Source organism: Sciurus vulgaris (genome assembly GCF_902686455.1).
Source record: "Sciurus vulgaris genome assembly, chromosome: 4".
NCBI classification, from domain to species: Eukaryota; Metazoa; Chordata; class Mammalia; order Rodentia; family Sciuridae; genus Sciurus; species Sciurus vulgaris.
In genome coordinates this window covers 91,188,513-91,211,393 of record NC_136464.1, presented here as the reverse complement: position 1 = coordinate 91,211,393, position 22,881 = coordinate 91,188,513, and the positions used below count along the sequence as shown (strand labels likewise).

At 35.1% G+C, this 22,881-nt stretch overlaps 1 long non-coding RNA gene and 1 pseudogene across 2 annotated transcripts in view; one reads left to right on the top strand and one right to left on the bottom strand.

Moving 5' to 3' along the window:
* The window catches only part of LOC306660608, a 601,149-nt gene that overhangs the window by 61,453 nt on the left and 516,815 nt on the right, over positions 1–22,881 (bottom strand). The gene's annotated exons all lie outside the window — the stretch shown is intronic.
* Positions 12,858–22,881, top strand: part of LOC306660257 (roquin-2-like) — a 12,945-nt pseudogene continuing 2,921 nt past the window's right edge. The window contains exon 1 of the transcript in view: positions 12,858–13,022. The product of the transcript in view is annotated as a roquin-2-like (transcript). The remainder of the gene's footprint in view (positions 13,023–22,881) is intronic.

Here is a 22,881-nt window from a genome sequence, read left to right as displayed (position 1 = left end):
GGATTCTTCTATGGGTTTGAAAAAGCAGCTGAGATTTCACTAGTGAGGAAAAAAAATGAAAAACGGGAACTTTACGGCTGCGCTACCTGGCCATGCCCCAGTCATTGCTCATCCTCACTCTCTGGGAGCAGAGGACTTTAGGGAATTAGTTTAAGCATATCACCCTTTCCCTGTCACCTTTCTTCAAGTCTGGGTGCCAGGCCTTGTCTTCCATAGAGGTCTGGGCAGTGTGGACCACACAATTCCCAGGTTTTTCCTGTCGGTGACAGTTTAATGTGATGTTTCTCCCACAGCTTCATGTTTTCTTACTCTGGCCTTTTGTCTTTTCAGACTTATAAAGAGTGAACATCCCAGAGATTTGGGATGAGGGTGAGAAAATGGGGAGATTTTGGGGAGGAAAGCAAGAGGTGGGATTCTGATGGTCAGAAATACTCTGAAAAAGAAAAAAGAAGTCAGTGTAACAGTACAGGTCAAATTTTAGGAAAACAGTGTCTTATGTAAGGTAGTTTTAGAATTTAAAATAGTTGGGTTGAGACCATCAGGGAAAGCAATAATGCATAAATATCTTTGGAAATCATATAGAGATTCTGTTTGATGGGAATTGTGTTGGTTTTCATGTGAAATCATGAGTTTGGTAAATTCCTTCGGTTTTTCCTAGTGTTCTGGGTGCTTGGACTTCATTATTTACCTTCATATTAGGTGTCTAAATTTGTCACCAGCTGAACAAGATTCCTGAAGGTCTCTCCCTGTTACTCCAAGCAGGCAACATGTAGCAAACTTTTACTCTTGCTGGAGTGGGTGAGCAAATATTTGTTGAACAGAGGCCTTTAATCTGTTGGGCCTTCCTCCTGCAAAATTTCACCCTCTGCTATAGAGACTGGGAGGTCAGGCCCTTGGTAGGCCCAAGAGATTTAGGTGGATAGGGCGGGTGGAGGAAGCCTGTTTCAGGGGGAAGAAAAAGGTTTGTCTTTCCACCCTGTTGGAACATAAAATGCCCGAGTGACCATATACTCTGGAGTGCTTGAAGAGCTCATCAGAGTTATCTGATAACTCATCTGAGAGATCACAGATTCCAGAGGCCTGCATGTATTGTTCAGTAGCTATAAAATATAACCAGTGATCTGAGATGCACAAAGAAAATAGAAAGGAACCAATTTTTCAATATAAAAATGAAGGCAAATATGAGAAGATCCTTGAAGTCTAATTTAAAAATGGTATTCAAAGACAAATCCTTTCATTACCATCAGTAAAGAAAGCCCAGGAGTTGGTGACTCCTCCAAGTCCTCCTTGACCTTGCTGGGAGAGCCCTCTAGTTTAGAAGAGCAGTAAACACCAATCATGGTAGGAGGCCAGAGTTTCCCTTTTAATGAGCTTGGCCAGACTCCACAGTAATTAATCTGGAGAGAGTTTAGAACATAGCGCATTGGATTGAACAATTGTTCTGTTGTGGCTTTTATTTTGATAAGCAAAGACTATATCTCTGGAATCCTCTGGGTCTATTGCTGAATCTCTTATTGCAGTTCCTCTGGTTGTTTGCAGATGTTGTTTTCTTACCTTTAGGATTATCTGCCTTGTGAAAATTGTGCTATTGTGCTTTGCTCCAAAGGCCTGTGGCTTGCGGAACACTGAGGGACACTCACTTGCTAAAGCCAGCAACCTAGGAAAGGGTAGATCTGTCTTACTATGCTTTACTTTAGGAAATCCAGGACCTGTATGGGTCCATACTAAAACCTCTGTAATCTTGATTTGAATTTGGAGTATCTTATTTGAAGTTTATTACCTTGACTTTTTGTATTTTCCAACAACTTTCTATAGTTAATATGATAGCGACAGCATGGCCAAACTGGCAAAGCTTTATCATCTTTAGAATTTTCTGCTTATTGGTTATCTCTTTATAGCTTATCTAATAAAGCTCGTTTCTCTTATGTGTAAATGAAAGAATTTAGATAACTCTTATGAGGAGACACTGCCATGTATTTCCAAGAGGCAAAAACAAAACAAAACAAAACAAAACAATAAAATGAAAGCACCTCTATGCATAGTTGGAGAAATAGAACCAACTATTACTTCTGGTTATCTCTTGGCACTGTGGGGCTATTAGGAATTTTTCTCTTTTTTACTTAAGCTTTGAATTTTGCAATGTTTACTTTTGAAATAGCTTTACATGACCCTTGTAATTCGAAAATAAATAAAAATGTGAAATAATTTGAACTTTAACATTTGTATGACTTTTATCCTAAAAATATTTTAAAATTATAAAACAAAAGTAGTATGTTAAAGTTTAATAGATTATTTTAGAAATCATTACATGGCAGGCTTTACATATATGATGATGATAATGGAATAAAATTCTAACTTATAAGTTTTATAGTTATTTTTACAAACAGCACCAGATTCCAGAGGATTCTCAAAAATCATATCCAGTTTCAGTCCTTTCTTAATGATTGTAATCTTTGTGAAGTGTTAATGAGGTAGTTAAGGTCTTATAAAAATGAGGTGAAGTAGCCAGAACACTAATTGTGTGACACAGAATTTAGAGGTGAAAGAAAAGACAGAAGGGAGAGTGTGTTCACACTAGTTTTGGAGAGAAAGACATAGAGGAGTTAGAAAGATAATACTCAGTTTCTCTTGTTGAATCTGCCTTACCACAAATCTAACTCAGTAAGATTAATATTTTAAGATTCTTTTGATCTTAGACTCCAAGTTTTCCATCCCATTTGTTTTTTCTTTTTATCACCATAAAGAAAGCAAACTCAGTGATGGTTGTCCTGCTAAAATGATTGCTTCACAGATTAGATCTGCTCTTCATGCCTTATGAGATTTTAATGACGTGAGGGCTCTGGCAGAGCCAGTCCTCACACTGTGTGGTACGGTAACAACAGTTTGTGAGAACTTGTCCCAGAACTTAAAATAGAACTTTGGAGTTATTTATTTAATAATTAAGACTAGAAAGGGAAATGGAAATCCTATTGTTCACAATAAAATACACAATTCTACCATTACAAAAAAAGCTGCAGAAAGCATTCATAATTCATGTGTTAGTTAGAAATATACTCCATTCTGGTTTGTTTTATGTCTTGGCTATTTACCTCTCATTTAAAGAAAGTACTTTGTTATATATTAATCATAACATTAGACCTAAAAGTTGTCAGTTGAAGAAATATTTACACTGAACTGCCAACAATTTGAGGGACCCATTACATCCTAAGTATGGAATGTCAGTGAATATAACTGAGATATTTTAGGTTTTTTAGAGGAGTAACAATGTCTAATCCAGACCTTTAGAATGTAAATTGTAATCTTGTATTGGATTTCTTCAGAACAGTGATCTTAGGAGCACCAAAACCAGATTAAGAGTCTTTGTGGCAGATAAAATAAATATGCCAAGTTCTAGAACTTTATGTAATTTATTTCATAAGGTTTCAGGTGTTTCATTTATTCATTTATTCTTTTCTTCATTCTTTTATGGTCCTTGAGTCTTTCAGATAGGCAGTATATTTTCAAAGAAACATTTTCTTAATCATACCTAAGCAACTCTTTGTGGCTTTTTTGAAGTTTTTACTTTTGGAGGGGAGGACTGCAACATGAACTAAAAATGAAATAAGACAAATATGCATGATTAGCTACATTATTTATTAACAACATAGCTAATTATAAGTTATTAATATGTTACTATAACTTAATTTATAATTAATAACTAATAAATTGATTATAACAAATGAAATGATTATAACAAATGATGATGAAATATTATTGTTATGTTAATGTGACTTAAATAAGTTAATTATAGCAAATACAACACAATTAATTATATATACTTAAGCTAGTATTAATGAAATTAAGTATGTTAAGAATATGAAATTGCCAATATTTGACCATTTTTGACCTATAATATGGCAACTTCATATGATTCAGCATAATACATTTCATGATAGACATCATTAAATATCATTAAAGTATAAATAAGGAAATTAAAAAAAAAAAAAGAATCCAGTGTCATTGTTGAATTTTTGGTATGTTTCCTTTGGTGTTTTTTTCCCTTCTGGATATATGGGTTTATAAATAAAATTGGTACCACATAAAAAAAAAAAAATTGCAGGATATACAAGCAACATAAAAATATGTGATATTTCTGTATACAATGATTTTAGAAAAAAATAAATTTAGAAAATAATCCCATTTATGATGTGATAAAAATACTTAGGAATAAATTTAAGGAGTTGAATGACCTGAACACTGAAACTATAACAGAAATACACGCTAAATATTCTGGCTCATGAATCAGAAGAATATTTTAAAGAGTGAGTTCACTACCCTAAAGCAAACTATAGGTTTACTGTCATTCCTACAAGAAATTCCATTGTCATTCTTCATAGAAACAGAAAAAAACAGAAGATGTGTAAAGAAGACATAAGAAGCACCCCAAACATACCAGTCTGCCTGTTGTCTGTATTTCTGCAGCCAGGAGCTACTTCTGCCACTGTGACCATCATGGTCAAGGGAAAGGACAGCATGCACTAATGGAAATTAGGCCAGATGAAGAACAAACTACAGAGATTCACAAGATTGTGTGCTAAAACTGGTTCTCTGAAAGCCAAAGCCAAGTCTAAAATTTCCTACAAAGAAAGGAGAGAAAATTCCAAAAAATGTGGCTTCTGGGGTCGTGGCTCAGTGTCAGAACACTCGCCTAGCATGTGTGAAGCACTGGATTCAAGTCTCATCACCACATATAAATAAACGAATAAATAAAGGTCTATCAACAACTAAAAAAATTTAAAAAAAGAAATGTGTACTTCTAAATACTATTTCTTCATCAAGTTGTATAAAATGCAGAATTTAGTTTTAGTTTTTTAAAGCTACATTGCTTGCACACAGGCACTTTAGTGTTGATTTGTGAGTAAGAAGCTTGTGTCACTAATAAAAGTCTCTGAAGCTGAATTGCTGTGGGAGAAAATTCCTTTCCTGTATAGTTTTAAGAAACTTTCTCTTGACTACCAGAATAAGGAATTCTTGACAATGACACACATAACCACCTTTGCATAAATACCTTGTGGCATGGAGAAACTAAAATTAGTTTTAATGTCCTCCTCTTCCTGCCTGGCTTCAGCAATAGAATTAACTTTTTTCAGATTGGGACTTGACCCTCTAAAATTGGTCACCAGTATGTCAGGCAATCTAGATTTCCCAATGGTATCACTCAGGTGGCATTCCTTGAAAATGCAGCACCTTCCTTTATAGATTGCAGATCCCCAGATTAATAATCCTTCCATTTTTAGTTCATTCCTTCTAATCAGGGTCAGCTTGTGAAAGTTGCTAAACAACACTCTGAATGTGAAACCCTCCCTCTAAACTCTCCCCATGCAGATCAAATATTCACTGAGATTTACAGTGGCTTTTGACTCTTGGGAATCCATTAAATAAGGAAGTTTGTAAAGCCTTTGTGTACTTTTAACAGTTGTTAGTCTTGTGAAATACCATGATTGTTTAAGACAAAAATTTAGTAAAACGATATAGTTTGAATTAGGATTTTTTTTTAAAGGATTAGAACAAACCGTCCTAAAATCTATATGGAATCACACACACAATTATATGTCCTTAATAAAACTGGATACAGTTTGGTTAAGAAAAAAATTTAAAAAAGGAAAGTTTAGAAAAAAAATAATCCTAAACTTAAATGGAGTTTAAGTTTAAATGGTCCAAAAGACCTCAATAGCCAAAGCAATTCTTAGGGAAAGAAGTTGGAAGTACACACCCCTTCATTTGAAATTATATTCAAAGCGTACAACAAAACAGCATATTACCAGTCCATGAACAGACACATAGAAAAGTGGAACAGAAAAAAGAGGCCCAGAAATAAATCCAAAAATATATGGTCAACTAATTTTCAACGAGGACACCAAAAAGACATAAGGGAGTAAGAATTTCCCCTCAAAAACGATGGGTGGGAAATTTGGTTTCTACCGACAATAGAATGAATTGTACCTTACCTTACACTATGGACAAAATAATTTCAAATGTATAAAGAATCTAAACATAAGACCTGAGAATCTAAAACTACTAGAAGGAAAATATAGGGGATAATCCCTGGGCATTAGCCTTTGCAATTATCACCTCCTAGGGACATCTGTGCTCTCTCATTCATGGCAGCATTTGTTTGCAGTAGATGGAGATGGAGGAAAAACACCTGCAGATAAATGGGTAAAGAAATTGTGTATGTGCTGTAAGGAGATATTACTACAATTAAGAAAGAAAAGATTCTGCTAATGGTCAAAATGTGGATGAACCTAGAGGACATTGTGCTTAGTAAAATAAATTCAACAGGAAGAAAAACACTAAATGAGCTCATACATGAAATTTTTTTAAAAAATCAAATATATAAAGAGAATAAAAGCAATTATTAGGGTCAGGAAATATGGAAATGTAGATCAGAGGATAAAAAGTAGGAAATATACAGGATGAACAAGTCAAATGATCTAATTTCAGCAAGGGGCCTACTGTTAATAATAGTGTATTGTATTTGAGAATTTTGCTTAATTAGTATAAGCAACTCTTGCCACAGGGAGAAAAATAGGTAATGGAGATGATGATGTTAATTTTTTCCACTGTAGTAACCATTTCATGATGCATATACATACTTAATAATATTGTACTATATATCTTAAAATACACAATAAAATTAAAGACTAGGCTGGTGCAGGGTGCACAGCTATAAGCCTAGTGACTTGGAAGCTTAGGCAAGAAGATCTCAAATTCAAGGCCAGCCTCAATAACTTAGAAAGACCCTCCTTCACTTAGTAAAACCCTGTTTCAAAATAAAAATTTAAAAGACTGGAAATTGAAAGTAATATACAAATATTTTTAAATAAAACTATGCACAGCAATTTCATTTTCACTTTTGAGTAATGAAAACATTTTTATGCCAAAAAGAGAAGTATTTGCTTATCAAGTGCTTTAGAGTTTTGAATTCCTACATCTTAATTCCATTACAGACATGATTTTATCCTCCCAAGAAAGAAATGTTATTTTACTTTAAAACCATCATGAAGATTCTCCTGTTAATTGATAATTTGTAAAATTTGACATTGTAAAATATTGCAGATATCCTTATAAAGATTAATTTATTTAAGTATATTCAATCTCTTTTTTGGAGATATTCATACAGCAGGTTGGTGTTAAAATAAGCAGTGAGTAAAACAGTAGGAAAAAAAAAAAGTATCCTATGCAGAATTAAACTAACATGTGTCAACCAATGTGATCCCATTCAATGACAAATTAAAAAATGCATGCTATTAATTACCAAATTTTAAATTTTTCTCAAATAGAACTTTGGGGTAATTCTAAAAATTTTGTGACTCATATTTTCCTCTCTTTGCTAAAATTCTCACTTTGATTAGTAATAGAATTATTGAGAATCAAAATGCTCACCTCTAAGTTATAACTATGTCCCTTTTTCTTGCGATAATGGGGCAAACCATTTATTTATTTCTTAATTTATTACAGACTGCATTTTGATTCATTGTACACAAATGGGGCACATCATTTTGTTTCTATGGTTGTACACAATGTAGATTCATACCATTCGTGTAATCATACATGTTTCCAGGGTAATGATGTCTGTCTCATTCCACCATTTTTCGTACATTCATTTCCTTTTACATAATCCAAAGGTCCTCCATTCTACTCTCACTCACTGCACCCCACCCCCATTATATATCATTCTCCACTTATCAGGGAAAACATTTGGCCTTTGGTTTTTGGGGATTGACTTATTTCACTTAGCATGATATTCTCCAATGCCATCCATTTATTTACAAATGCCATAATATTATTCTTCTTTATGGCTGAATAATATTCCATTGTGTATATATACCACAGTTTCTTTATCATCGTTGAAGGGCATCTAGGTTAGTTCCGCAATCTAGCTAGTATGAACTGAGCTGCTATGAACATTGACATGGCTGCTTTACTGTAGTATGCTGATTTTAAATCCTTGGGGTATAAACTGAAGAGTGGGATAACTGGGTCAAAAGGTGGGTCCATTCCAAGTTTTCCCAGGATTCCCACACTGCTTTACAGAGTGGCTGTAAAAAATTTGCAACTCCACCAGCAATATAAAAGTGTGTTTTTTCCCCCACATCCATGCCAACATCTATTATTGTTTGTGTTCTTGATAATAGCCATTCTAATTGTAGTAAGATGAAATCTTACAGTCATTTTAATTTGCATTTCTCTAATTACTAAAGATGTTGACACTATTTCAAGGACTTAGGAAATAGAACAGAGACCCTGCACCTAACGAAGACAAAGTAGGCCCAATCTTCATCATGTTGGTGTAGGATCAGACTTACTTAATAAGATTCCCAAAGTACAAGAAATCAAAGCAATAATCAATAAATGGAATGGACTCAAACTAGAAAGGTTTTTCTCAGCAAAGGATACAATCAAGAATGTGAAAGAGAGAGCCTACAGAGAGGGAGAAAATCTTTTCCACACACACTTCAGATAAAGCACTTTTCTCCAAAATTTATAAAGAACTTACAAAACTTTACACCAAAAATACAAAGAACATAATCAATAAATGGGCCAAGGAACTGGACACTTTACAGGAGAAAACATAGAGGTGATTAATACGTATATGAAACAGTGTTCAATAACTCTAGTAATTAGAGAAAAGCCATTTATTTTTTGAACTTGTTTCCTCATCTATGAAGTGAAAGGCTTGGGTAGCATCACTGGTTCTCAATGAAAGTGTTACCAATACTCTGTTTTCTTCAGATTATGTAAAAGAATTGCTTTTTTTAAAAAAAGTCTTAAAATCTAAATCACAAGTATTTTTATGCATTTTTTTATTCTGTTCTACATTTTTATGCATATATTTTTTAAAAATCAATATAATGCTAACAAAAGTGAAGGGACGAAAGGAAATAAATATTTACAGTGAAAACAATGTGCAATTACTAAGACTCTCTTGTTATTTGACTGACATTAAAAGACTCTCCTTAGAGATGGCAGGATTTTCAAGATTATTTCAAATCTAAAATTCCATAATAAACATGCACACAAAACTCTTTTACACTTAATAATTCCACAACTATATTTTCAAATGTTTGTATTAGTGTACTATAGTTATACATAATACTGGGATTCATTTTGACATAATCGCACAATCCCTAGTATTTCCTGTTTTCCTCTCCTCCTCCCTCTCTATTCCCTATTCCTCTACTCTACTGGTCTTCCCTCTATTTATTTATTTATTTAACTTGTGCTTTATAGATACACATAAAGGTGAAATTCACTATGTTAAATTCACATATGTACATTGTATAATTTGGTTAGTTTTGTTCCACAATTTCTCCCTTTTCCCATCCCTCCTCCCTTACCTCAATGGGTTCCTCTACTCCACTCATCTCCCTTCTATTTTCATAATATCCCCTTACTCTGTTTTTTCCCTTATTTTGTTCTATGAGAAAAAAAAAAAAAAAACATTTGAACCTTTACTTTCTGAGACTGGTTAATTTCACTTAGCCTGATATTCTCCAGTCAATGAATGGACAAGAGAACTATATATACATTTCTCAAAAGAAAAAATAACAAATGGCCAGCAAGTATATGAAAAATATATTCAACACCCTTAGCAATCAGAAAAATACAAATCAAAATTACATTGAGATTTCATCTCACCCCAGTTAGTCAAGATCATAAATGCTGACAATGCTGTAAGGAATAAGTACAATACTCAATGTTGATGGAACTGCAAATTAGTACAACCACTCTGGAAAACAGTATGGAGATTATTCACAAGATGAGGAATTGAACCATCTTATGACTAGGTATCCCATTCCTTGGTATTTACCAAAAAGAATCAGTATGATATTGAGATATAGTCATGACAATGTTTATAGCAGTGCAATTCACCATAGCCAAGTTATGAAATCAGCCTAGGTGACCAGTAACATATGAATGGATAAAGAAAATGTGTTATATATACACAGTGGAGTAATTACTCAGCCTTAAAGAAGAATGAAATTATGGCATTTGCTGGCAAATGGATGGAAATTAAGAATATCACAATTCTGTTATTCATTAACAAGAAGACTAATAATTAAAATTAAAAATTCAAATGTATTTCTTCTATTTCTGATTTAATATTAATTAGTATTTTCTTCTATGCATTTCTATATGTGTACTCAGAGAATCCAATCTAAAAATTAAAACACCAGTAATAAAATTAGTCTGCTGAAGATATCCTGCCCCATAGAATGGAAGCTGTGAAGGACTATACAACCCTCAGTTGGCAAGGTTCTTTGACACTTATCACCTGAAGCTACGCTGTGTTTAACCACACATATATTCAAACTCCTTATGAACACATTCAGAAATGGTGAGCTCACTAACTCATGAACTTTCAAGAGTTAACAAATCAATCTAAAGCCCAGGAAGCTGTTGATTCTTCTAAACTTTCATATTTTTATGTGATTTTTGAGCCTTGTGGCAGAGAACATGCCCTCAGCCTATCTGGAAATGTGGTCAGGTACAATACCAATAACCACAGCTGAGGTGATTCACTGAATTGAAAATGATAAGCTGTATCTAAATATTTCATCTCCTCATGAATATATTTTTCCTCTTGGTATCCAAGGGCTGGGGATGTGGCTCAGTGGTCCAGTGCCCCTGAGTTCAATCCCCAGTACTCACCCTTGACCTCACCTCACCAAAAGAAAAGAACTTAAATAGTGGTTCATAAGAAAGAAGCATCAAAGTATTTAGGTTTGAAATATGTCTATAATTCAAATAGGTCAGCAAAAGCAATCTACCTGCCTACCTATCTACATATGTACCTATCTATCCACTTGTACTCTATCAAGAAATGAAAACAATGAGACAAAATATTAATGACAAGATACAGGTTGTCTGTGTGAGTGTACATTGCAGTATTTTTTCAACTTCTTCATGTTTGTCACTTTTCAAAATAAAAGCATTGGGGAAACATGAATAAAAGTCAGTCTTTAGTCACTTGATAACTCATGCATTTTTGGATGAATACTTACCCCTTCTATCACCTTTGTATTCATTTTGTGTATGGGGCATGGAGCTTTGCCTCTTCAGATACTGAGCTCTAGAGAGGATAAATGACTTACCTCATGAGAAGCAGAACCATGTGCCCTGAGAGAGGAAAAAACTGGCAAGTAGAGAGTCAATGTCAAACATATTGAAATTTTAACAATAGTTACAAAGTTAAAGTGTTCATTTTGATTTTAAATTTATTATTTCTCAGTAAATATCATAAAATGTTTGCAGTAAAGATTGGGTGAAGACATGTCAAATATGTTTATTAGATATTGAGTCCACATTGCTCTCTTTAACAAACATTCACATGTGGGTTGATCAAGAGATGTGAGGTATAGAGAAGGAAGTTAGGGGGTCAAGTTGTAACTGAGTATTGTTTTAATATATAAATTTTCTATCATATCACATTCTAGTTATGATCTACATCTTTCTTTACTTAAGACATCTCAACCATCTTTAGAGGAAATAATAAAAAGGAAATCAAGTAGGTGAGTAGGCATAAAAACCTGAATCAAAGAGTGAAATTGGCAAGATGGCTGACTAGTGGTATCTGATGTACCCTCCACAACAAAGGGCTAAAATAAAGAAAACAGCAACTGCTAATCCTCTCAAATATTTGATGGAAAGCTCCAGTGTATAATAGGGATTGGCAGAGGTGCCATGAAGCATGTGAGGGAGATATAGAAGAGCTTAGGCAGTCAGGATAAGATGGCAAGTAAGGAGGTGGGGGGGCAAGACCAGAACAAAGGAGCATGGAGAGGGTCTTCTGATGAGATCAACTTCCTGCTCAATGAAAGCACTGGTGAACACATGCAGGGTACCCAATCAGACAGACACTTCTGTACTTATGCTCCTAAGATCTAATAGAAAAACTAAAACCAATGCATGACAGAGGGGGCACCAGTTAATAACAGTGAGGAGTATGTGGACAGAAGAGGAAAAAGGAAAGGAGGAAATTGCAGAGACCACAAAAATATCAGGCCAAAATTCCCTCACCATCTCTTCCAAGAATTCTATCTCTGTACCTTTGTTGCCTTTGCAATAAAACTGCTTCTGGCTTGCTATCTTTGTGTCCTGGTTCTTCATTTCTTTCCTGAATAGAAGTAATGTATCTACTACCCCAGATGGTAACAACATGGAGATTCCAGTTGACCTGGATCCTTTCTCCCCAGGATGAGATGAACCATGAACCAAGAGGGACTTTGCCTCTTGGGCAAAGGGTGAGCAGGATCCCCCAGTGACAGTGTAGAAACATGCAGCCCTTACAGACCCCAAGCCTGTTCTGGGGAACTTCTAAGGATCCTAGTCCACTGTATTACCCTGGAAAAAGAGCTCAGCTGAAGTTGTCCCCACCTCTAACACTCAGCCTTTTTTTTCACAGTGTCAATTTGAGACTCTACTCATCTCTGATCTCACAAAATGGGCAAATGCTCGCTCAAAGTGGTTTAAGGGCCTTAGCCCTGAGAAAGACCTAGGAAGCCCAGCACCAACCTCCTACAACCACGAAAGCAGCTTTTCTGAGGGCTTGGCCAAAGTCAGGCCTGGCCTGAGATGCTTTTCCCAGTAAGGCCCCAGGTAGCAACCACCCACCTCCATCCCCTGAGTAGCTTTTCCTGGGCATCTTAGTTTGCTGAGGTCCTGAAAAAGCACCTGCACAGCCCACAGATGCTGAAGAACACCCTGTCTCATCCCTGCTACTGGGGGTGCTATGCCACACCCACCCAGATCCACTGAAATGGCCCTACTCCATATGACCCATGTAAACTGATAGGTATCCTACATGTGCACCCATGTGCATGGTGTCCAGACCCACTAGTGAACATTCACCACCTGAGGGAGCTGCATCCCAGCTGGGGGAGATCTCACAAATGCCTGAGGCCCAGGCCATGAAGATAAACACAGGAATTGCCACATTGATTACATCAGAAGAAGCTACTCAGACTATGCTAGTGCATGTACCTAGAACCATGCCAGTGTAGCCTCCTCACATGATGCCCTATGACACATCTCTAGGAGAAAACCTCTTTACGACAAAAGCCATCCTATAAAATTATTTAAAGTAATTGATCTGATAGATGTAAAGACACAAGAAGAACTTAGTTTGGTTCCACATATTGTGAATTGAACTGCTATAAACACTGATGTGGCTGCATCACTGATTTTAAGTCCTTTAAGTATAAATTAAGGCATGGAATAGCTGGGTCAAATGATGGTTCTATTCCAAATTTTCTAAGGAATCTCCATCCTGCTTTCAAGAGTGGTTGCAACAATTTGCATTCCCACCAGCAATGTTTGAGTGTACCTTTTCCCCTACATCCTCACCAACACTTATTGTTGCTTGTATTCCTGATAATTGCCATTCTGACTAGAGTGGAATGAAATTAGTTTTGATTTGTATTCCTCTAATTACTACAAATGTCAAAAAAAATTACATATTTGTTGATCAATTATATATCTTTTTCTGTGAAGTGTGTGTTCAGTTTGTTAGCCCATTTATTGATTGGGGATTTTTTTTTTTTTTTTTTGATGTTAAGTTTTTTGAGTCCTTTATACATCCTGGAGATTAATGCTGTATCTGATGTACATGTGGTGAAGATTTTCTCCCATTCTCTAGGCTCTTTCCTCACATTGAGAAGAAGTATTTTAGTTTGAATCCATCCCATTTATTGATTCTTTATTTCTTGTGCTTCAGGAGTCATAAGGAGTTAGGTACTAAACCCACATGATGATTTGGACCTGCTTTTCCTTCTATTAGGCACAGGGTCTCTGGTCTAATTCCTAGGTCCTTGATCCACTTTGAGTTGAGTTTTGTGCAGGGTGAGAGATAGGGGTCTCATTTCATGTTGCTATGTATGAATTTCCACTTTTGCCAGCACCATTTGTTGAAGAGGCTATCTTTTCTCCAATGCATGTTTTTGGTTCCTTTGCCTAATAAGATTACTTTATTTATGTGGGTTTATCTCTGTGTCTTCTATTCTGTACCATTGTTCTACATGTCTATTTTGGTGCCAATACCATGTTGTTTGTTACTATAGCTCTGTAGTATAGTTTAAGGTCTGGTACATATGTTGGAATATTAGTCAGCCTTAAAGAAGAATGAAGTTATAACACTTGCAGGTAAATGAATGGAGTTAGAGAATATCATGCTAACTGAAATAAGCCAATCCCAAAAAACTAAAGGCCGAATGATTTCTCAGATATGAGGTAGATGCTGAGCCACAATGGCAGAGTGCTAGGAAAGAATGGAGGAACTTTGGATTGGGCAGAGGGGAGTGAGGGAAGGAGAGGGTATTTGTGGGTGGGAGGGATGGTGGAATGAGATGGACATTATTACCCTATGTACATGTATGATTGCACCAATGGTGTGAATCTGCATTGTGTACAGTCAGGGAAATGAGAAATTGTGCTCCATTTGTGTTCAATGTGTCAAGATGCATTCTGCTGTCATGTATAACTAATTAGAACAAATTGTTTAGAAAGGGAAAACAAAAAGATACAAGAAGCATGAAAAAATGAAGTAATATGACGCCTCCCAAAGAGCAAAACTGCTCTCTAAAAACAAAAGGCAGCCAACTGACTGACTGAAGAAGAAGTCAAATGATTCTGAGGAAACTTCAAAAGATAGCAGAGAATACATACAAACTATTCAATGAAATGAGACATACAAGAATAGAAATCCAGCATACAAAGACCATGAAAAGGAATAAAAAATCTTGGATCTGAACATTTCAGTAAGTAAAGTAGAAACATAGCCAAGAGTCCCAACAACAGAATGGATCAATCAGAAGAAAGAATATCTGAGCTGTAACACAGGTCTTTTGAAATAATCTAGTTAGTCAAGATAAGAAGACGGAGAAAAGAGGGAAAAAATGAAAGAAAAATGAAGGAGGCTATAAGTCTTATGGAACAAAATTAAGTGAAGAAATAGTTGCAAGTTTTTGTATTACAGAAGGAAAAAAGAAGGAAAAGCCATAGAAAATACAATTAACAAAATACAAACGTTCAGGTCCAGGCTTCCCTAAGCAATTTATGGATTAAATGTAATCTGCATCAAAATACCAATGGTGTTTTCACCAAAAGGGAAAAAGGTAATCATAAAATTAATACCTGCAAAAGAATCTGACGGTTCAAAGCAATCCTAAGCAAAAAAGAAGAAAGATGAAGGCACTGCAAAACTTGTACTCAAAACATACTATAAAGCAACAATAACTGAACCGCATGGTTTTGGAATGCAAATCAATACAATGATCAATTAGCAGAATGCAGAACACACAAAAAAAATCATGCAACTGGAGTCAAGCGAACTTTTGTAAAGTCATCAGAAGCATACATTGGAGAAAGTGCAGTCCCTTCAATAGATGGTGCTGGGAAAAATTGGATAGCCATATGAAGAATTAAATTAACTCTCATCTCACACTTTACACAAAAATAAACTCAAAATGGATCAAAGTCTAAACATAGGCTTGAAACTTTGCAACTAGTAGGATGAGTCTTAGATGAAACATGAGGCATTGATGTGGAAATGATTTTTTTTTTTTTTTTTTTTTGGATAAGTTCCCAAAAGCAGAGATGACAAAATAGATGAATGGCCTTATATCAAACTAAGGGATTTCTGCAAAGAAAAGGAAACAATCAACAGAATGAAGACATGCATAATGGGAGAAAGTATTCATAAACATTAACTTGCTACGGTATTAATATCCCAAATACTAAAAAATTCTAATGTAAAGAAACAAATATTTTGCAATAAAATTAGTAAATTCTTTGAATACCCATTTATCAAAATCATATTCAAATAATCATCAGTACATGAAAAAAATTCATCACAAATCAATAGAAAAGTGGAAATCAAAAACATAATAAGATGTCATGTTACCCCAGTTAGAATGGCTATAATCCAAAGGACAAAAGGTAACATATGTTGGTGTGGATGTAGAGAAAGTAGAACTCTTACACTCTGGGTGGAAATGCAAATTACTATATCAATTATGGAAATAACATAGCAGTTCCTCAAATATAAAAAATACACCTACCATATGATCCAGGTATCCCACTACTCAGTATTTATCCAAAGGAAAGAAAAATTTAAGCACCTTTTAAACTCAATAGATCATTATGGAGCACTTGATTTTTAATAGGAATTACTATTTGTATTCCTTTTCATTTGTTAAAAGTGAAAAACTTAGGCAATTTGAAGATCCCTCCCCCCTTCAAACTCCAGTTCTTGAGAACAAGTCAGAAAGATTTCAGGTATGTGGCTCAAAGTAACAGGTATGAATTTATTGAAGGAACAGGAAAAGGGAGAGGGGACACTCTCCAGGGAGAGAGCAGGTCCTTTCAGAGAGAAGAGGGATAATGTGCCAGAGATTTTTCAGGAATTAGTTCTTCTGGACCACTGCAACTCAAATAAACCAGATTCCTGCTAATTCTTTCAGTGTTCAGCCTCATCTGTCCTACATCACTGCTACTGTACATGTAGCACATACTAGGTCCCACACACATACACTCTAAAAAATGAGCAAATGAATCAGGCACCATTGTAATCACTGATTAAAAGTTGCCTGGCATGAAGTTCACTGATCTCAATGCTATTGTTCTCCATTATTTCTCATGCATTTTCCTATAGGCTTACCAATGTACCTGAACATATGTTTTCAAGGGAGGAACTCTTATGCCACAGGGTCTTCATTAAGAAATGTCAGATGTCGGGCTGGGGATATAGTGCAGTTGGTAGAGTGCTTGCCTTGCAAGCAGAAGGCCCTGGGTTCAATCCCCAGCACCGCAAAAAAAAAAAAAAAAAAAAAAAAAAAAGTCAGATGTCATAATAAAATCAGATAAGGCCCGAACACACCTGGATATAACAAAGTTCTTAAGTAACAAAATTCTTAAATTATCTTTCAAGGAAAACCTCCAGAATCAATTCGTTTGGAACTGACTCTTCAAAAAGGGACATGAGCAGAAACTGTCACCTTATCCAGTCAATGAAGTCACAAGTCCAAATCCCTCTCATTAGGCAGAGCATGATAACTTCCCCTCAAAAGAAATATGCATTGTGTGAAAAGCCATGATGATCATTTAGGCCTTCACCAAAGAATACTAAATCTCTCCCTGTCCCTTACTACTAACTCTGGAACAGGGACTTAGAGATCACTTTTGCTAAAAAGCACTGAAGCCTCATTTGGGCCTGCAGATGTCCAATGGGTAACTAAAAGCAGTATAAAAGCTTTGCAATTCTACCTTCATTTTATATCTGTGTTATTTGCTACTTCAAATTTTGGATCAGGTTCCTGCTGTACTGCATACAGACATTTTAATATTACTTAAGGATGTCTGCCTAAAAATGGGTGATACAAAGTGTTTAGTCCTTAATTTATCTAATCTCTCTCATCCTTCAAGATTGACAACAGCATGATAAGAGTAATATTCTAGCAGTAACAAGCCTTGAAGGTAGATCACCCACGATGGGACTGAACCCTAAACAGAAGCAATTATCCTAGGACAGACACCAAGGTTGCCCTTCACAGGAGCAAGCAATCACCTCAGTTGGAAACTGAATTGCCCCCTGGAGTTAGACCAACTTCCACAGTTCCCTAGAGACAGCAGGATGCAGAATCAGACTTAAGACAAGGATCAATCAGATCAAGGCTGCTTATTTTCACTTCTTGCCTCCTGATTTTTTTCTCCTTTATAATCTAGGAGCATATGTCAGTACCCTGAAGATAGGCTTAGAATGTCAGTCCCCCTGCTTTTTAGTGTGGCTGAAATGAATAAGCTCCTTTCTTGCTTCACCACCACTCCTGTCTCTGAACTCTAAAAGTGGCAGATGTCAGAGCCTGGTCTGTGTGGCACCCCTCAGTGTCCAGACTGTGGTCTAGGACTCTAATAACATCATTTGAGCTCCATTATTTTTTAGCTTCTACTTCCTTGCTGGTTGACCAGGCAATAAAACATTTTCTTTTTGCAAAAATCCAGTGCCATAGTATTAGCTTCTGTGAACATATGGCAGGGAGCCCTTTATTGACAGCAATAGTATCTGACATGTTAGAATAATAACTAACATATATTTAGAAACTATTGGTTTTCAGTCATATTATCTGAATTAGTTTATTTTCAAAAGAACGCCAAGATGTAGAAATTCCGAAGGCTATATAGTATAAGCAGCATGTTTAAAATCTTGCATCTGTTGAGTCTTTACAAATGGAATTCAAACATTTTAATGATGATAGTTTGTAGTTTTAAAGCAATTTGACTTGCGTTTCCTCCTTCCTATAGATCATGACTTTGATTCTGTTATAATAATAGGAAAGCCAAGAAATTTCCTCTTCATCTAGGAACAGGGGAGTTGATAAAGAAACTGCTAGGTTACAGCTCAAACTCAAGATGTTCTTACCAGCTGTATCTCCTACTTTGAGTCAAATTCAGCAAAATAAGGATTTTAGTTTTAAGATAAGAGCATCCCCATGTGATTAAAATTAAAATAAAATTATTTCAGGGAAGTAACTATTTCACATGAATGTATCTTCCACAGGAAGTGTCAGTCAGGTCTATTGCAGCCTATGTAGTTCTATCTTCTGGAGCTAATATAAATCATTGATGAAGGAAGCAGAGTAAACAAGCCTCGGATGAATTAAGTAGTTATTTGGGACCTGTCCTAGTTTGTACTGGAGTACCAAAAAAAGGACACAGTAAGGAATTAAAGTGAAAGCAAGCAGAAGTATTTCTGACTGAAAAAATCATACAAGCTCATACCAGAAAAATTAGAAAAGACACTGAAATATGAAGTGTCCTGGAAAGGTCCTCACTATGGGAAAAATCCATGAGCTGGGAGAGGGGACCATTGGTTAATAAGCCCATGGTTTCTTTAAAAATTATCCTCAGTTTTTCTAAACATGAAAGTAGTAAGAACATGGGATAGTGGAGGTAAGATCACCAGTTAAAGATGTTATCTTTTACTATATATGACTTTATTATAGATATCTGCCTACACAGGTCTATTTGAGAATATACTATTTTTTTAGCATTATATTATGTCTTCTCTTAGTATTAAACAATGGTCATTCCTTCGTGTTATTGATGTTTTCATTTGTATAAACATAAATTTTAAATGTCTATTATTTCAGTGTATAAGTGTATTTAAATTACTTAAACAATTCCCTCTCATTGGGCATTTCAGATTTATCCCCGTGACAAAGACTTTTTTTAATAATATGCATGTATCAATGATTTCTTAAAAACCTGGCTAAATTTTCAAAATTCCTGGATCCAAATGATGCATGTTGCAATGTCATATATATTATCTACCACCATATCACATATGGTCTCTCCACATGGAAGCTCTAATCATTTATGTGTCCATTCCCATATATCAGAAGGTGGTTCTACCAAGTCAGAAGATGTATGTCATCCTCTGCTGTGTCTGGCAGGTAACTAACACATATTTGCAGGAAGGAATGGAATAAATAGCTAGATAGAAGGGAATAATATAAATTAGTAAGAGTATATATCAAAGGTATGCATTCTATAGGAAAAATAACACTGATGTATAAGGAAGTGAAAAAAGTAGCATTAGAAGCTCAGTGTGTATTAGAATATTCTCATTCCATGAGTTGGAAAAATAAGACAATTTTTTAAAAATTGAGAGTGGAAGTGTCCCCCCCCCCCCCCGTCCCCGAGAACTGATGATGAGGAAAAGTAGAAGTTGAGATCACTCCTTATATGAAAATGGTAGTGGCCATCATGGAGTAGTCTGCTAGAAGAATGGGCATAAGATAAGAAGTGTGATTGAGCTATACTGAAATAAACTTGCAGGAGAAGACAGAAGAGTGATGTTTAAGACAGCCCATGTGGGTAAATGAGATGAAGGTTCAGAAACCCAAGCTTTAAGCAACTCTGCAAACCCAAGTACCACAAAAGGAACAATGAGTAGTTCCATTTAATATTTCATTTATATCAGAAAATAACAAACTACTTCTAGCAGTTCAGACAACAAATAGCATAGACTTTGTGTAACTCAAATTTGTTATATTGTGAAAGCAACCATGAACTACTCAGAAACAAGTCAGTATAGCAGTGTTCTAATGTTTTATCTATATCAAAATGTTTTACTTATATCAAAATTTGAATTTTTATAATTTATGTGTAAAGTAATAATATTCTCTAGATGGTTCTTAACCATTTATAAATGTGAACATCATTAATTTGGGGGGGCTAAAAAATGGTGTCACATTTGATGCTTTTCCTTATGAGGTATATGCCCTGGTAGGTATATGCACATATAGGCTCTATATAATTTATTTGTTCTATAATATACATGTATATTACCATATATATGTAAATAACAACTTACTGAAGGTTTGTTTGTTTCATTATTTAATAAAAGTCTAACCTATTTGTAATCTTAATTTAATTATCAAGGATGGAAAAGGAGAAATTCTGCCCTAATGATTATAATGATACTATTTAGGATTTTTAAAGTGTGTGAATGAAAGATAATCTTTCAGAAATGTCAGCATAGTTTCAGCTGAATAGTTTTAAGAAAGGGGGGAAATACAAAGTTCAAACAATTATACTGGAGGGCTAGTTAAATAATTTCAGTCTCAGCCTCAAGATACTTTTTTTCTATCCTAGAAAAGTAGTATCTGTGTCTAAGAAATTTTATTTTTGTGCAGTGAAGTTGGATGAAATCGTTTCCACAAACTCTGTTAGCAAATATAGCTAATATAGAAATGAATCTATAAATCTCAAAGTTTAAATTACTATATACTCCAATATCTCCCCACTCAAGTAGAGATGTTTTTGATAGTTTTAAATTTTGTGTATACTAAAAGTCTGAGTTCTTAGTTGTGCACCACATCCTTCCAGAAGTTTCCTGTAAGACAAATTAGGCAAATACCATTGGTATGTGCGTGTTGGGCAAGGGCAGGTGCCTAGACTCACCTCCTCAACTCTAGGATCCAGAAGAAGGACTTGAGCTATCCTGGTGAGACAATAGAGTGAGATGACACAAATTTAGGGCATTTTCTGAAATATGCATTGACATGAATCTACTTGATACCAAAAAAAATGACAAACACTATCTCTATTTGAACAACTACAAAATGTTCAACTGAGAAAAAGTCTTTTACATGTATGTCCTCTCATTTGTAGTAGTCCTCTGTATAGACATTATCATTCTCTAATTTAAACTAGTGAGTAGCAGAGCTACTCAAGTTTAAAACTATATAAGTGTGTCTCAAGGCCCTGAGCTTCAGGAAACCAGGAATCCTGATTTCTGAAGGAGAAATCCAAGTGCATGGAAGAGCAGTGGCAGATGGAGTAAGGGCTATCTATTAAGATTTTAACTTCAATCAAACTCAGTGCTTTCACAGTGATTGTGGATCGTGGGGGAAGTTACTTATCTTTTCTGTGTAATAGAGATAAAAACACATGGGGAAAAAAAAAGTGCCCGTCATCATTTCCTTAAAAACTGTACATAAAATCCTTAGACTATCCCCAGTTGTTTTGAAGGTTCTCAATAAATGAAGCTATTATTTGCCAAAGGTTGGAAGAAGGCAGAGTTATGGACTGATCTTTTCATCCAGGAGAAGAGAGTTCTGAAAGATTATACTAAGATTACACTAACAGAGTTTTGCTTTATCTGTTCTGGTTTACTCTATCCTTTGAAATTCAAACAGCATTTTGAACTCTTTTATGCTTTTGGATGTACACATTTGCTAATGCAATTGACCATATTTATTTTGGTTAATAATTATGCAATCAATTTAAGTCAAGTAAAAAGACAGCAGAATGCTTAGGATGTACTTTTTTATGTTTTTTCCCCACACTGTATCCTATCAGTCTGGAAAATGAGATCTGGGCCATTTATTTCTGCAATGTAACCATGTCTCTTTTATTTCCTGCATTACCAACTTGTCATCCAACTTCATTTAACCACATCCATCTGGTGCTCTTGAAAGATGCTATTGCACCAGTCTTTGTAAAAGCCCATGTAGGCCAAAATCAGAAAATAAAATTACTTCATTATATGGTTACATTAGAAATTGGTCCTTTCAGTGCAGGGGCACTACCCATGTTTTAGGAAATAGGTGACATAGAAGGACAGCAGTGTAGAAAATTAGTATCACTTGGAGTGACATGTGAGGTTGTTGACAAAAGTAAATCTGATTTAGGAGGATGCGGGTCAATGAACATGTAATTTAGCAACTGCTAAATATGGGGCAGATTTACAGTTTGACAGATACTTGCATAACATAATTGTAGAGATAGGGAAATGACAAAATTTAATAATCTTGGTTTTGTGATTGAATCTTTAGAAAAAAATTATGCAATCAGGCTATGTGTTCCTTTATTTTGCCCATGTTTGTCATTTTTGCTTGTTTATTTGGTTTTTAGATAATTTTGTTTCTACTATTTTTTCACCCTTCCCATTATTTTCCATGTCACCTTTGATTCCTTTCTTCTTCTGATCTCCTCTTTTTAAGAAATTTCTTTTTTCCTCTAGGTCACCTGATTATAGCTAAAGATATATCCTGGAGGCTTTCTTTGCAATTTCATTGCTAGCTTATCTTATTACCTATAACAAATTTTAACACTTTATACAAGCACTTGAGTATCAGAGCTGAAAGGAAACTGTAAAATCATCTACTCTAATATTCTCTCATTTTACCAAATGAGAAAAGATGAAATTAAAGACTAGAAAGGGGAAAAGAATTGCCTGAGGTTAAGCAGTTTGTTAGTAGCAAAACTGAACTGAAGCCATACATCCTGATGACAATTTCAGAACTCAGAATAGTGAAACATTAACTTTAAATGATA